A 13,263-nucleotide genomic window follows, 5' to 3' on the forward strand; every position below is an offset into this window, starting at 1 on the left:
GGCCACGTAGAAGAGAGTTGCTGACCAACACCACTAGCCTGGCCCTGAGATACAGGTGGGAGATAAGGTATGGCTTTCCACATGTTACTTGCCAATAAGACTTCCCTGCCATAAGTTAGAGGCTCAGAGGGTGGAGCCCTTCGAAACAGAGGCACAGATCAACCCAGTTGCATTCCACTTATGCTTGCCCACTCCTATGAAGATCCACCCAGTGTTTTACAGTTTGAAACCACCGGTCCCCTACCAGGTACCCGATGCCCCACCCCCACCAGTCTTGGTTGACAGACAAGAGGAGTATGAGGTGGAGCAGATTATCAACTTTCGCCAGCACCTAGAGAAGCTGCAGTATTTGAGCCACTGGCAGGGTTTCGGACCCGAGGAAAGATCCTGCAAGGCAGCACCAGATGTCCATGCACCGGATCAGGTGAGAGTTCCATGAACTTTATCCTGACAAACCTAAGCCTCTGGGATGGAGATTCGGCATGGAGGGGGGGGGATGATGTCATGAGCCCTACTGGAAGGGGGTGATCAGACAAAAGCAAGGCAGAGGATAAGGACTTGGACTGGGTTGATCAACCCAGGAAGGGGCCAAGTAGGGGAATGGACTTTGAAGGTGCCCCAGCTTCCATCCTTGACAGCTCAGCCCCCACAACTCTGGCCCCCACAGTGAGAACTCAACCTGGCCCTTCAGACGATTCCCAACTGGGCGCACCCCCACTTCACACGCCCAGACTGTCAGTTATCAACCCCCCTTCATCAGAGGGGGAAGACGAGAAGGTGGCTGAGGCCCCACCTTCGCCTCTTGCCAGGAGGTGAAGGCTGCGGGACATTCAACAAACCCAGTGAAGGCGGAGTCTTTGCTTACACGCGCTCTCTCAACACTGACACACGTTGCGTTGACATATGCAAGCAGGAAGCCCACCCAGCCTACTTAAGTGGACTCAGAGGGGGAGCAGTTACTGAGTCAATGTTGCGAAGTCACTCTTAGCTAGTTCTAGAGAGATGCTGAGTTCCGAGTAAGTGTTGATAGATTCATGAAGTGCACTGAACTGAAGCTGTCTCTTTCTACAATAAAAGAAAAAAACACAACCATGTCCGAGTCTGAGTTCTTCAACTTTGGGCAGGACACAAGATGCACTGTGTAACACAAGCCCCCAAACAGCCTAGGCCTAGTTGTTATGGAAGTAGCAAGACTATGCCTAGATTGTACTTCAGACTGTTGGGTGAAGGCTCACATCTTTAAATACACATCCCCATGCAACCTTCCACGTAGAAAACTCTAATAGGGAGAGTGGTTCTAACCTAGCCCTTTTCTGACACTGACAGGCTGGTTTTCTATCTGCAGGGAATCTTTTGTATGGAGAATTCAATTACATGAACCCTCATCTGTAATCTGAATTGCCACCCCCAGACGCAGGTTTACAATCTCAGTGAGAACTAGGTCCTAGGTATCTGGACAGGATGTGGCCTCATATAATGGTGTGGTCTCGCCATCACAGGGTAAGCCCCTGGCTTTATTTGCAAGAGTTGCTAATCATCATTGTAATTATCTACATTATTTTCTCTCTGCAGAACTCAATGGGACTTACTTCCGAGTAGACAGGTATATCATGTAGCCTTTGCTTTCTCACATCCTTTCAGGCTCTCCCCTTGCCTGCCCACAACCAGCTTGTTTTTCCTTAGTATCATCTATTCAGCCTCTTCTCTTTGGGGTGAGGGTGGAAAATATTTTAGCTGTTCTGGTGTTACAAAGTACATTGAGCTTGCCCTGATTAGCAGATAACTTTTCTCCAAACGATTTTTTCTCCCAACTGCAAACTTGGTTACTTCTCCTAGTAGCAGCTGCCACTGAGGATGCATGATGTATGGCCCATCTCTATTTCTCTCCACTAAACAACATGAGAACTGGGAAACATCACATTACAAGTGCACAAAAACAAAACAAGACACACTTCAGCAGCATACTTGAGATTCTGATCTATAACTCCAGAAAGCAATGTTTAAACCAGATGGTGGAGGGTTAATCAGCTATTAACATTTGTGGTCCTGCAAATGTTATGACACAACTTCCATCATCTCTGACCATTGACTGGGGCTGATGAGAGATGGAATCCAACAACTGGAGGGCCACAGGTTCCTTACTCCTGGTTTAAATTTTTTCTCATCCAACAAAAATGGTGAGAAACATCTAGAACCCCCCAAAAAACCTTGTGTCCCCAATTTGTAAACTGTTGAAACTCAGCATTTTGATATCCATGAAATGTGGCTAGCTCATACCTCTCAACAAGGAGATCCTCCACACCAGATTTCATACTAATGAAATACTAAAATTATCACATACAGTAATACCTGTTAACAAATCCTCCAGGAAAGAAGCTCCTTTTAACAAAGTCTTTTTTGGGTGCAGGGGTGTGTGCACGCTCTGATATGGCCAGAATGTGGCTCCTTGTCTACTGGATTGTGTCTGCTGCAGGCAGCTCTCTCACATGTGGCTGGAATGCCAAATGGCACAGACACCTCTGCAGTAAACAGTGCTTCATGTGCTCACGTTACTTCAAACGTGTCTGGTTGAGTGTAGGGGAGGATGGCAGAGAGAAAGAGAAAGCACAAGCACAGGGTGGTGGTAGCAGCTGCCCCTTGCCTACCTGGTCAACTGGAGAACTGTGCTCAAAGCTTTAGATTGCTACAGCAAGATGCTACATGATAAAAGAAAAAAGATAAAGCAGGCATCCCTGCATGCATTTGGGAAGAAGGCATCAAGTGGTCTGTATGCAAGGCTTACCTGACCTGGTTGTTTAATTTCAGATATGTGTATTGTTAGTTCTGAATAAAAAGGTTGCTGAAATATATTGAACGGCTCTTCTATTTTTGTCCAGGAATGCATCTACTTAGTTAACTCAGGTATTACTGCAGTTGTAACAAAGAATGTCTCATGCCTTAACTACAGAAATCTTGAGTAAGGGAAAAAATGGTCAGAATGACTTATAGTTTGTGAAATATTTGTAAGTTGTCAAATAGTACATGTAACATGAAAAAAAAAGCTTAGCTGCTTATAAACTTCAGTACTTCACATCTGTAGAAACCAGCACATTCCTCTAACACTCATTCTGGAAGAACAGGAGTTACAGGATTGTTTTTTCTTCTTCTTGCTTTATGATCAGCTTGCAGAATAGAAGCAAAGAATCAAACAGAGAAAAAAAGAAGGGAAAGGAAAACTTCATGAAACAAAAGGTAGTAGAGATGGATGACATAAGAAAAGGTCAGACCTTTCAAATTTAGTGAAGGATTTTGAAATCGCAAAATGAATTCCTTCTGTATTTTTCAAAGGTGCAGAAAATTACTGTGACAAGATTACCAGATGTCAAACCCTACATCAATTAACTGTTTGATGGCTGAAAATTATGGTAAGTTAGCACGTGGCATGCTGTTGGAGTCTGAAGGTTTGATAAAGGACAGTAAAATTGGAAAGGAATAAAAATGTAAGTAATGGGGAGATGGTAGTGAAGTATATAGCATCATATGAAGTCAGATGTCTAGGTAGAAGAACAAATAGGGTTATGATTTCTTAACTCATACAGTGCCTCTTTTAACAGCTGGGAGCAGAAATACCATCTATGGGAGTGGGCTGTCAGCCTCTACTATAGGGATGGGAACCTGTGGCTCTCCAGATATTAATGGACTCCATCAGCCCCAGCCTGCGTAGCCAATGACCAGAGCTTGGAAAAGTTACTTTTTTGAACTACAGCTCCCATCATCCCAATCCAGTGGCCATGCTGGCTGGGGCTGATGGGAGTTGTAGTTCAAAAAAGTAACTTTTCCAAGCTCTGCCAATGACCAGGGATTATGGGAACTGTACTCTAATCACTGTAGAGCAGCCTTTCCCAAACAGATGCTGTTGGATCACAACTCCCATCAGCCTCAGCCAGCATTGCCAATGGCCAGGAAAGATGGGAATTGTGGTCCAACAAGATCTGGAGGCACACTGGTTGGGAAAGGCTGCTGCAGAGCCACAGTTCCTCATCACTGCTCTACTGCACTGGTCAATTACTTGCTTTTATCCCACATTGTGTAAAACAGGGATGGGAAACCTGGGGCCCTCTAGATGCTAGTGGACTCCAATCCTCATCAGGCTTAACCACTGGCCATGCAAGCTGGGGTTGATGGGAACAGGAGCCCAACAACCATTAGAGGTTCACCAGCTCACACAAACTAGGGAAAATAGAGTATTGGATGTATTACACACAGCATGCTGCAAAAAGCAAGAAAGCCATGGTCTAACCCCATTAGTAATGCTTTTGCTTACTGATTTCAATGGAAATAAGTGTGCTTGACTTTGTGCTGAATTGTGGCCAATAAAAATATAATAAATATAATAAAGAGGTTTGCTTAGAGCCAGGGTGGGGAACCTGTGGCCCTCCAGCTGTTGTTTCACTGCAACATCAACCCAGCCACTATGGACAGAAATTAGGAACCTGAGTAGGAGGGCCCCAGGTTTCCCACTCTTGGCCTTGAAGTCAGTCCCCATTAGGGTTGCCAGGTTCCTGGTCTGAGACTGATCCTGTATCTTTAGGAGAAGAGAAAGTCAGCCAAGTGGAGGTGTTCTTGCAACTCTGTAATGGGAAAAACCACAAGGTGGAATTCTCCCTTTCCCCTGCACAACTTTTAAAGATACAGAAGACCTCTTGGTTGCCAGGCCCAGCCTCCAAGAGGTCTTCTGTATCTTTAACAGTTATGCAAGGGAAAGAAAGAATTCCACCTTGTGGTTTTTCCCATTACAGAGTTGCAAGAACACCTGCACTTGGCTGACTTTCTCTTCTCCTAAAGATACAGGATCAGTCTCAGGCCATGGACCTGGCAACCCTAGTTGAGAAACACAGACACATTTAACAGTTAAGGGAACACTACAAGGCATGCATAGTGGTGGTACTTTACTCTCCAGTAGATACTGGTGAGTATGGATGCCAGGTACAATTCTTAAAAGACACAACTTCCTGCTTGTAGTTCTTGATTCACATCTCACTAGAGCTGTATCAGCTTTCCCAAAGGCTCCCTTCAGGTTAGACTTAAAGATTGGATAAAATCACTGAATGGAATCTCTGTGTTTGCATTCCTACTAGCAAGACACCATCCTGGCAGCTAGTTCACTGCCTTTCATTCCAACACACGTCCAGGAACACAACAACAAAATAAAATGAAAGTGCCTTAGAGAATGAAAAGTATCCAGCTGGGAAAAGATGACAGAAAGCAATGGTTGTGGTGTAAAGCCAAAAGAATAAGGCTAACAATGAAATGTGAGTTGGTACATATACAAATTATTTTGACAAGTCTAATCTGTGGAATAAATGGTGCTGGGTACTGTGGTGATATCTATGCATTTTGCCAGGCTGAGGAAGACATATCACTACTTATTATTGACTACCAGAAATGACAATAAAGAGAAGATGTATCTTCTAAATCTGGCAGAACACAGAAACAACACTACTCGGGGCTCTTCACACCCAGCATTACTTCAGTTCTCCTCTGTGCTATTTCCGGTGGTTTTGTCCAGACGAGAAAGGGGTGCAGACTAGTTTCCTCTGGTGATAATGATGCGCAGTGTCTGCCTATGCAAGCCGCACAGTGAGAGGACACTACACTTGATAATACCCTGACACCTTCCAAGGGCTTTGCTCAGTTTTCCCAGTTTTAACCGCTGCATTCAAATATCAGTTCCCTTTCTTCTCACCAGCCTGGCAGTAATTCCTCTAGTTCCCGCCCCACCCACGCATCAGCCTTTGGCTGGCCCCTGGGACTGAGGGAAAGGAAGGGGAGGATCAATTCTGTTTCTATCCCCCCCAACACGAAAGGTGACGTCATTATCCGGGCTCTCCGCGGCGGCGCTCTTCGCACCGCGGGTCACAATGGAGCCAAAACGGAGCCCAACCGAAATGAAACGGCCGTGCAACCACCCGCCTCAGTGAGCGCGGCCTGGCCCAGCTAAAACGGGCCCCGTTCGGACGCCGTCATCGTCCGTCTCCCATCAACGCTGTCGCCGCTCCAACCCGGCCCCTCCCCCGCCTGACACCCCCCCATCAGGGAGAACCCCCCCCCCGTCACCACCACTGCACAACAGTAGCGACCTCAATTCTACCACCCGCCACCTTACAAGGGAAGGCTTAAACTGGTGCCTGCTCTGTCTCGGAACACTGAAGGGGGCAGTGGGAGTGACTGACTGACACGCAGGAAAAGGAGGGGGTCACGCTCGCCGCCGCGGATGCTGTTTGGGTGACGGGGCCGGCGCCGCTGCGTTGAGTCGGAGTCTGCGCCGCCGCCGCTGCTGCTGCTGGCAGAGCCCTGTTAGAGCCGCCATATTGCCCGGGACACAGACGCTCCGTCTCCGCCACCGACGCGACTTTGCTCCTGTTCCCACCACGGCTATCTTTTTCTTCAGCAGCTGGGCTTTCCTTCGTTGCCTTCCCGCATCTGGCCTCGCCGAATAGAGCTCCCTCCTCCAATTCCCGTGCCATTCTCCAGGCACTGAGCATAGCTGATTCCTCCGGGCTAGGAGGAACAGAGCACGCAGGCCCAGCCCAGCCGGACTTCCAGGCAAGAAAGAGCGCAGGCTCGGGCCTTGCTATTGAACATTAACACTGCGGCCGTCGCGGGGAAGCGGCGGCACCAAACAGCTGGTGACGCGAAAAGGAAAGGAAAAGCCGGCCAGGTTCGTGACAGGACGGGCGGCTCCCTGCAGCGCTTGCGGTAGGTTAAACCGGCTTCACGAGTAGAAGCAGCAGTAGTACAAACAATTCGACTTCTGCCCGGCATGAGACACAGCCTCGCTGGTTGCTGCGGCTGCAGCCGCCTGGGATGAAAAACTCTTCAGCCACACCCGCTGCAGCCTCCTCCTCCTCCCCTCATCGCCAACAGAACCGGCGGCGGCGGCGGCGCCCGGGAGCGGAGCGGGCCTCGGCACTACCGCGAGGACCAGAAGCGGAAACGGGGGGCGCTGTATGGGGGTGAGCGAGTCGGGAAAGGGGTTGGTGTTGCTGTGGCCGGTCGGGGGAAGTAAGGGGGATTACTCTGTGGGAAGACAAGGATTGAACCTGGGGGTGGGGGTGGGGGTGGGGACCTCGGGGTGTGTGTGTCTGTTCATGCGTGTGTTAATGTAGCTTGGGGTGTGAAACGAATGTTCGTGCGTGCGTTTTGGAGTGAGAAGGGAAAATGGCTGACGACTCCTCATTCTCTCTGCCCGGCCTGTCCTGGGCCTTGCGGGAGAATGGGGCGCGCACACCCCGTGTCCGCAGTCCCTGGGAGGGGGAACATGACCTGCAGAGCTGGCCGGCTACTTGGCTGATGCTTTCTTAAGTAGCCGGGAAATTTTGGAAAGCAGAGAGTAAAGGATTTTCTGGCATGGGTTCTGCCGACATCTAGTTCCTTTTGATTCTCGTTTCACTTCACACCAAACGCCATTACTGAGGTGGAGTGATTGGAATCGGGTAGGCTTGGCCTACGCCAGGAAATAAGGCCCTGCTCAAGCTCTTTCTTTTTAAATCCGGTCTCAAAGTACCAGGCCCAACGCTTTCGCCTTCGTTGTAAACATTATTGTCATGGGTGCAGGTGGGCTGTGTCATGGCTGCACTCTTGGTTTCCAGTAAGGCCCTCATTGTAGGATAAACCTTCAGAATTCAATATCCTTTCTCCTTTAGGTTCCAAAAGATTGTGTTCTGGTTCTTCATGTAGTTCTGGTACTCTGTAACCTCATAGTTTACTTATTGTTTGAAATCTGCATTATAATTCACATTGTCTAGTTTGATGTTTTTAAACTTTTTTTTTTTTTTTGCAAACTCGGGGAAAAACACTATCTCCTAGATAATCATCATACTGGCTGTCTGAACACAGGGTTGCTTTGTGAGATACTTAAGCATTTTTAGGCTGCAGTTTTGCCTTGATAAAATTAGCAGAGCTACCATTGATTTTTAGGAAGAGTTGTACAGTCATAGCAATAGTACTTGATATATTTTGTTTTAATGTTGCTGTGGAGAGGTTATTTTAAAAACATGCACAAAACATGTACTAAATGTACATAAAGGAAATTGAAGGGTTCAACTTACATATGCTTGTGATGTAAGGCCCACTGAATTCAGTGGGACTTCTGAAGAAACATGCAAAGGATTGGATTACATATGCAGTAAAGAATACATGTTAGGATTTTCAGGACACTTTAGATTTGACCGGTATGATACAGATACAAATTATGTTTGGACGGACTTCTGTACTGATGTAGATGTGGGGTGTGTGGTTCTATCAGTTGTCAGTATCTGCTATGCAGAGATATGGTTGAAATATTGCTTCAGTCCATCCAGGCTTTGTATAGTACAATTAATGCAACTTATGCTTGCACATGTGTTCTAAACAGTTTGTACTTAGCTTTTCTCATTTGTGTTACATCATGTTCTATAACTAGAAAGAAATATTTGGAAGAATGAGTTATTGTTATTATTTTATTCATTTATATCCCACCTTTTCCCCAGAACTGGGACTCAAGGGAACTTACAAAAATTAAAACAATTACAGTTAAAAACATATAAATAAAACATAGAGAAGTTACAATTAAAATGTAATTAAACCAACTATAATATTAAAACCATTTAAAACTTAGCGAAGTGAGTTCTGGACTGGAGTTTTAATAATATACATACCACCTCAGAAACTTGTGAATAAAACTTAGACATGTTATGCAGATTTTATTTATTTAGGTGATTTATATATCGCCCTTTGCACAAGTCACAGGGTGATTTACAAGGGAAATAGATAAAAATTCATTAAATCTACCAACCCCCTCCCCCCACAAACCTTGAGAAACACAAAACAAATTACTGAATTACAATTACCAACAGCAGCTGCAACAAGCAGCTTTAAGAATTTCTTGTTGGTCTTGTTGCTCGCTTGGTGGAATGTTCTCTTAGTCTACTTTTTAAGAAACCCTTTTTTATAAAGTGGGTAAGAACATTATTTTGAAAATTAGATGCAACTAGTTATCAGAATATCAAAAGTACTTTCCATCACATCTGGAGGTAGGGTGGTTTATCACTGACATTTATGGATTGTTTTGAAGGAAATTATATTATTATTATTATTATTATTATTAGAATTTATTACCTGCTTTTCACCCGAAGGTCCTAGGGTGGGTTGCAACAATTTTAAACACATAATTAAAAACAACTTTAACAACATCACTGGGTCCTAAAAATATGCATCTTGGGTGTCAAAGGCCAGGGTAAAGAGGTGCATCTTCAGCATTTGCCGAATGTTGTACAGTAAAGTTGCCAGACACACCTCAGTGGGGAGGGAGTTCCACAGCTTAGGTGCTGCCACAGAGAATGCCCTCTCCCACCCACCCCCAGACCTCCCTCCCATCTGCTGATCTCAACATCTGACAGGGTCTGTAGGGAAGGAGGCGGTCTTTCAGATATTTGGGACCTAAGTCATTTAGGACTTTAAACTCTAACATGAGCACCTTGAACTGGACCTAGAAATTAACTGGCAACCAATATGACATGAAATAAGGTGCAGGTTAATTTGTTGAGGAAATTGCTAACCCACACACTCATACTAAACATGGAAGCAAGTTCCATTGATTTTGAAATGAGACTTTCTTCCAAGAAAGAGTGCTAAGCATACTTGCTTGGATGTATATCCCTTTAAAATCAATGGAGCTTGTTTCCAAATAATGTTTAGGTCGTGCTATAAAAACATACTTATTAGACTGCAATAATGGTTACTTCATCTTTTTAACTTACATGATTTCCCCTCTCCTATGCCTTTCATAAAAAGGTCTTGACAAAAACATACACATCTTTTGTATGCTACTCATTGTCATTGGTTCACTTGCAGCCTGTTCAGTGTCTTACTGAATTTATCCTTCTAATAAATATTTCCTATTACACTTACAGAAGGCAATTTCATAAAGAACCAGCCATGAGAAAAGAACAAAGTGTGTTGTTTGTTAGAACATCATCTTTATAAACATTATTATATACAGTATTCACATTACAGTGCCACTTTATCTGCCTTGAGCACCATTGTGAAATAGAAAGATGGATACAATTACTGGGGAAAAGAAGAGGGTCCTATATTATCACCACCCATAGTTGTTTCAAAAGGCTTGAAATTTCATAATTGTTTCCAAAAAGTAACAAGTCATGTATTGACTAGACTGGGCTAATGTTATTTAAGCCATCTGGGAACACTTTCCTGATAATAGGAAAGGTGCTTTAGATAGTGACGTTTTAAAAGCTATAATTGAAATGACTGTTTTTGAATTGGGTACAAAACATCATGTCTTGGATATTTGCTCCCTCTTATATTGACTATTAAAGATAGTTGAAAACTGCTTGATATTTTTATTATAAAAAGGCTAATGTACAACTTTTAGGGAATAATCACAGTTTTGTTCTAGTGTACCACGTTATGTTGTCAAACCCTGAAGAGTGTCATACTACCACAGGAACTATGTGTTTATGTTAAAACAGTGTATGCTTTAAAATGTCTTATTTTATAAGGAAAGTATATCTGAAAGAGTATGGCTGCATACAGGTTTGACTATTCAAATATTTCTGTCTTTTGCTATTTTAGATGTATGCTCAGCTTGCACACTTACAGTTCCAAGTCAAGTTGAGGTCAGTGGGACTTTGCCTGCCTAATTAACATGTGGATCCAAAATATACTTACTTGGAAGTAAGTCCTTTAATGAAGCTTACTTTCAAGTATATGAATTTAGGGTTGCAGCCTAAGTAGGATATCAGCATTTGCATTAGTCAGCTGTTGGAGTAAGTGACTAGACAGTGTTTCCCAACTAGTGGGCCACCAGATGTTGTTGGACCACAATTCCCATCTTTCCTGACCATTGGCAATGCTGGCTGAGGCTGATGGGAGTTGTGGTCCAACAACATCTGGTGGCCCACTGGTTGGGAAAGGCTGGACTAGAACCTGGTTCCTGCCTCTCCTCCTCCCCCCTTAAGTGGTTTGGGTTGCTTTGTCATGAGATTTGGGATTTTTAAAAAAACGTTTCTTTAGAAGTAGGATTACCTATCAAGCCAAAAAGTGATTCCCAAGATCATACTCCTACCATGTTCCAAAATGTGTTCCACATGCCAAGTTTATTTATTTACCAGCCTTTCTCTCAAAGTTTTGTCCTACTGCTTATGCTGCCTTTTCTGTATTTTTTCCTTCTACAACCCAATCCTGTAGCTTTTTTGCAAAGAGCTGTTTTGTGAAGTATTTGTGTTGATGTAGAGCGGTTGTGTCCTGTGCCCTTCTGTGGTCTGATGTTTACTTTATGGGTCTTTTGTTCAATATCCTGTCTGCTTTTATTCTTTATCCATGTTTATAGTGTGTAAGTAACTGGCATTGTAAAATTGTCATTTTGTATGCCCACGTTTATCAGAGCTGCTACATTTATGTCTTCTGGCAGTTGGTATTAATATATTTTTTCAATTACAGTTTTTGGTTGCATCATTATACTAATGCAAAAGTGGAACTCTTGTTCTCCTGTCATGGCCCAGCTTTGCCTGCTTTTCTGCAAGACCTTTCATGACTGACCTGCAATGGCATCATTACATAGTGGTTACTGTGCCTATGCATTATTTTGAGCACTTTGCTGCACTGGTAACATCATGACCAGAGACAATTCAGGAACAATATGCTTGAATCTTTCCCCCTCATTTCCATATTTTGATATTTGCATAATTTCTGTACCAATTAATCTGGGTTTTGCTCAGAAAGCTCTGGAATTTTTTTGGAAACATTTAAACAATCTAAAATAAGTTAATTTTTTCAAACTTAGAAAAAGCTTTACTTGAGCAAGTACTCTCTTTTAAAAAAGATATTTCCCTTAAAACGTTTGGTGTGATGAAATTTCCCTCCAATGTTTTGTTTTGCAAATTGCGTGCTTTTGTCTTGATTTCTAGCCTGTCTTGTCCTGCAGCTAAGATTTATTTCCCCTTTGGTGGTGGGGCTTGATGAAAAGATCTTGTTATATTTGTGGCTGTGGCTGAGTGGGTAGCAGTCCAGGCCTTTTTGTGATTTTTTATTGTATAGTTTGAGTGATAGTGCTTAGTTTATCAGCGTATTAACTGTTCCATTCTTTGGATGAGTTAATGTATTGAGAATGTCTTGTGTGTGCGGATGTTCTTGTCTCAACAAAAAAAACATGCTACTGTAACTTCCAAGTATCTTCTAGGCCTACAGGTATATGTGTCTGTGGTTCCTGTGTTCTAGATCTTTGATAAAACTTCATGAAAAATTAACCTAATCATATCCATTTGTGGTGACAAAAATATGTAGTCGTATCAACTTGATCACTGCTACAGGTTGCTAGCTTGATTGACAGAGACCCTCAGAAGTGCAAATCTATCCACTGTCATAGATGGCATATTAAAATCAGACTGATTATGGACTGATCCTGTGATATCCTGTTCTGGCTCTCCTTCCCACCCCAGCCGTATGTAGAGGACTTGGGGATGACTAGCTCCTAATCCACATCAAAATTTGTGGACTCCTGCCCTAGAGGCCTCTGGAATTACTTTCCTTTTGTATGGAAAGGAATGCCTGATAGGTCAAAAGTCATTGACCACCAGGAGCTACAGTTCCTCAGGTGATTTGCTTGGGAAATGGTGTTGCCCAGGCCAAAAATAAAGCATGAAAGAATTGTAGACTGCTTTGATTTGCAAGCACACATTTCCATTTTGCACTTGAACAGGCACTGTTAGCTTTGAACTAGTAGCTCACGTGCTTCTTTTTGCCTGGGTAGTGTTGTTTGGTTGACCTTAGAATGGCAATCTATATTTTTTTGCACTTTTTGGTGTGAAAGCTGTTCCATCACATTGTGTTACATATGTATATATGTATTTGTCTCTTTACCAAGAGGCGTACAATATGAAAACTGATACAGAGAAACAGAGAAAAGGGGGAAATAGAGGCATGGGTAAGTAAGGGTAAAAACATGTGAATTCTTTAATTATATTTACTTTGGCTTCATTATAATAGGGACTAGTTTGGTTATCTTTATTATCTATGTTTCTAGCTACTAAGTGTGAAACTACCAAAAAGGTACATGGCTTTCAAGATATGGATTTATGTATGACTCATGATGGAAATGAGCAGGACCACATATGGGCCTAGGGCAGTTCAAGAAAATGTAGCAATAAAATTACAAGAAAGCAGGTTTAGTGTCCATGGCTAAGGATTCTTGGTGATAAACCAGAAAGGGAGGAAGGTATCAGT

At 43.5% G+C, this 13,263-nt stretch overlaps 1 protein-coding gene across 3 annotated transcripts in view; it reads left to right on the top strand.

Moving 5' to 3' along the window:
• Positions 1 to 5,831: 5,831 nt before the first annotated feature.
• USP9X (ubiquitin specific peptidase 9 X-linked) overlaps positions 5,832 to 13,263 on the top strand; it is a 164,342-nt gene continuing 156,910 nt past the window's right edge. Inside the window, exons 1-2 of one of the 3 annotated variants that reach the window (XM_061627466.1) lie at positions 5,832 to 6,995; positions 10,615 to 10,716. The gene's annotated coding sequence lies outside the window, so the exon portion shown is untranslated. The remainder of the gene's footprint in view (positions 6,996 to 10,614; positions 10,717 to 13,263) is intronic. The other 2 variants (XM_061627464.1, XM_061627467.1) reach the window with 2 other exon arrangements.

The sequence above is a fragment of the Rhineura floridana genome, chromosome 5, assembly GCF_030035675.1.
Source record: "Rhineura floridana isolate rRhiFlo1 chromosome 5, rRhiFlo1.hap2, whole genome shotgun sequence".
Classification (NCBI taxonomy): Eukaryota; Metazoa; Chordata; class Lepidosauria; order Squamata; family Rhineuridae; genus Rhineura; species Rhineura floridana.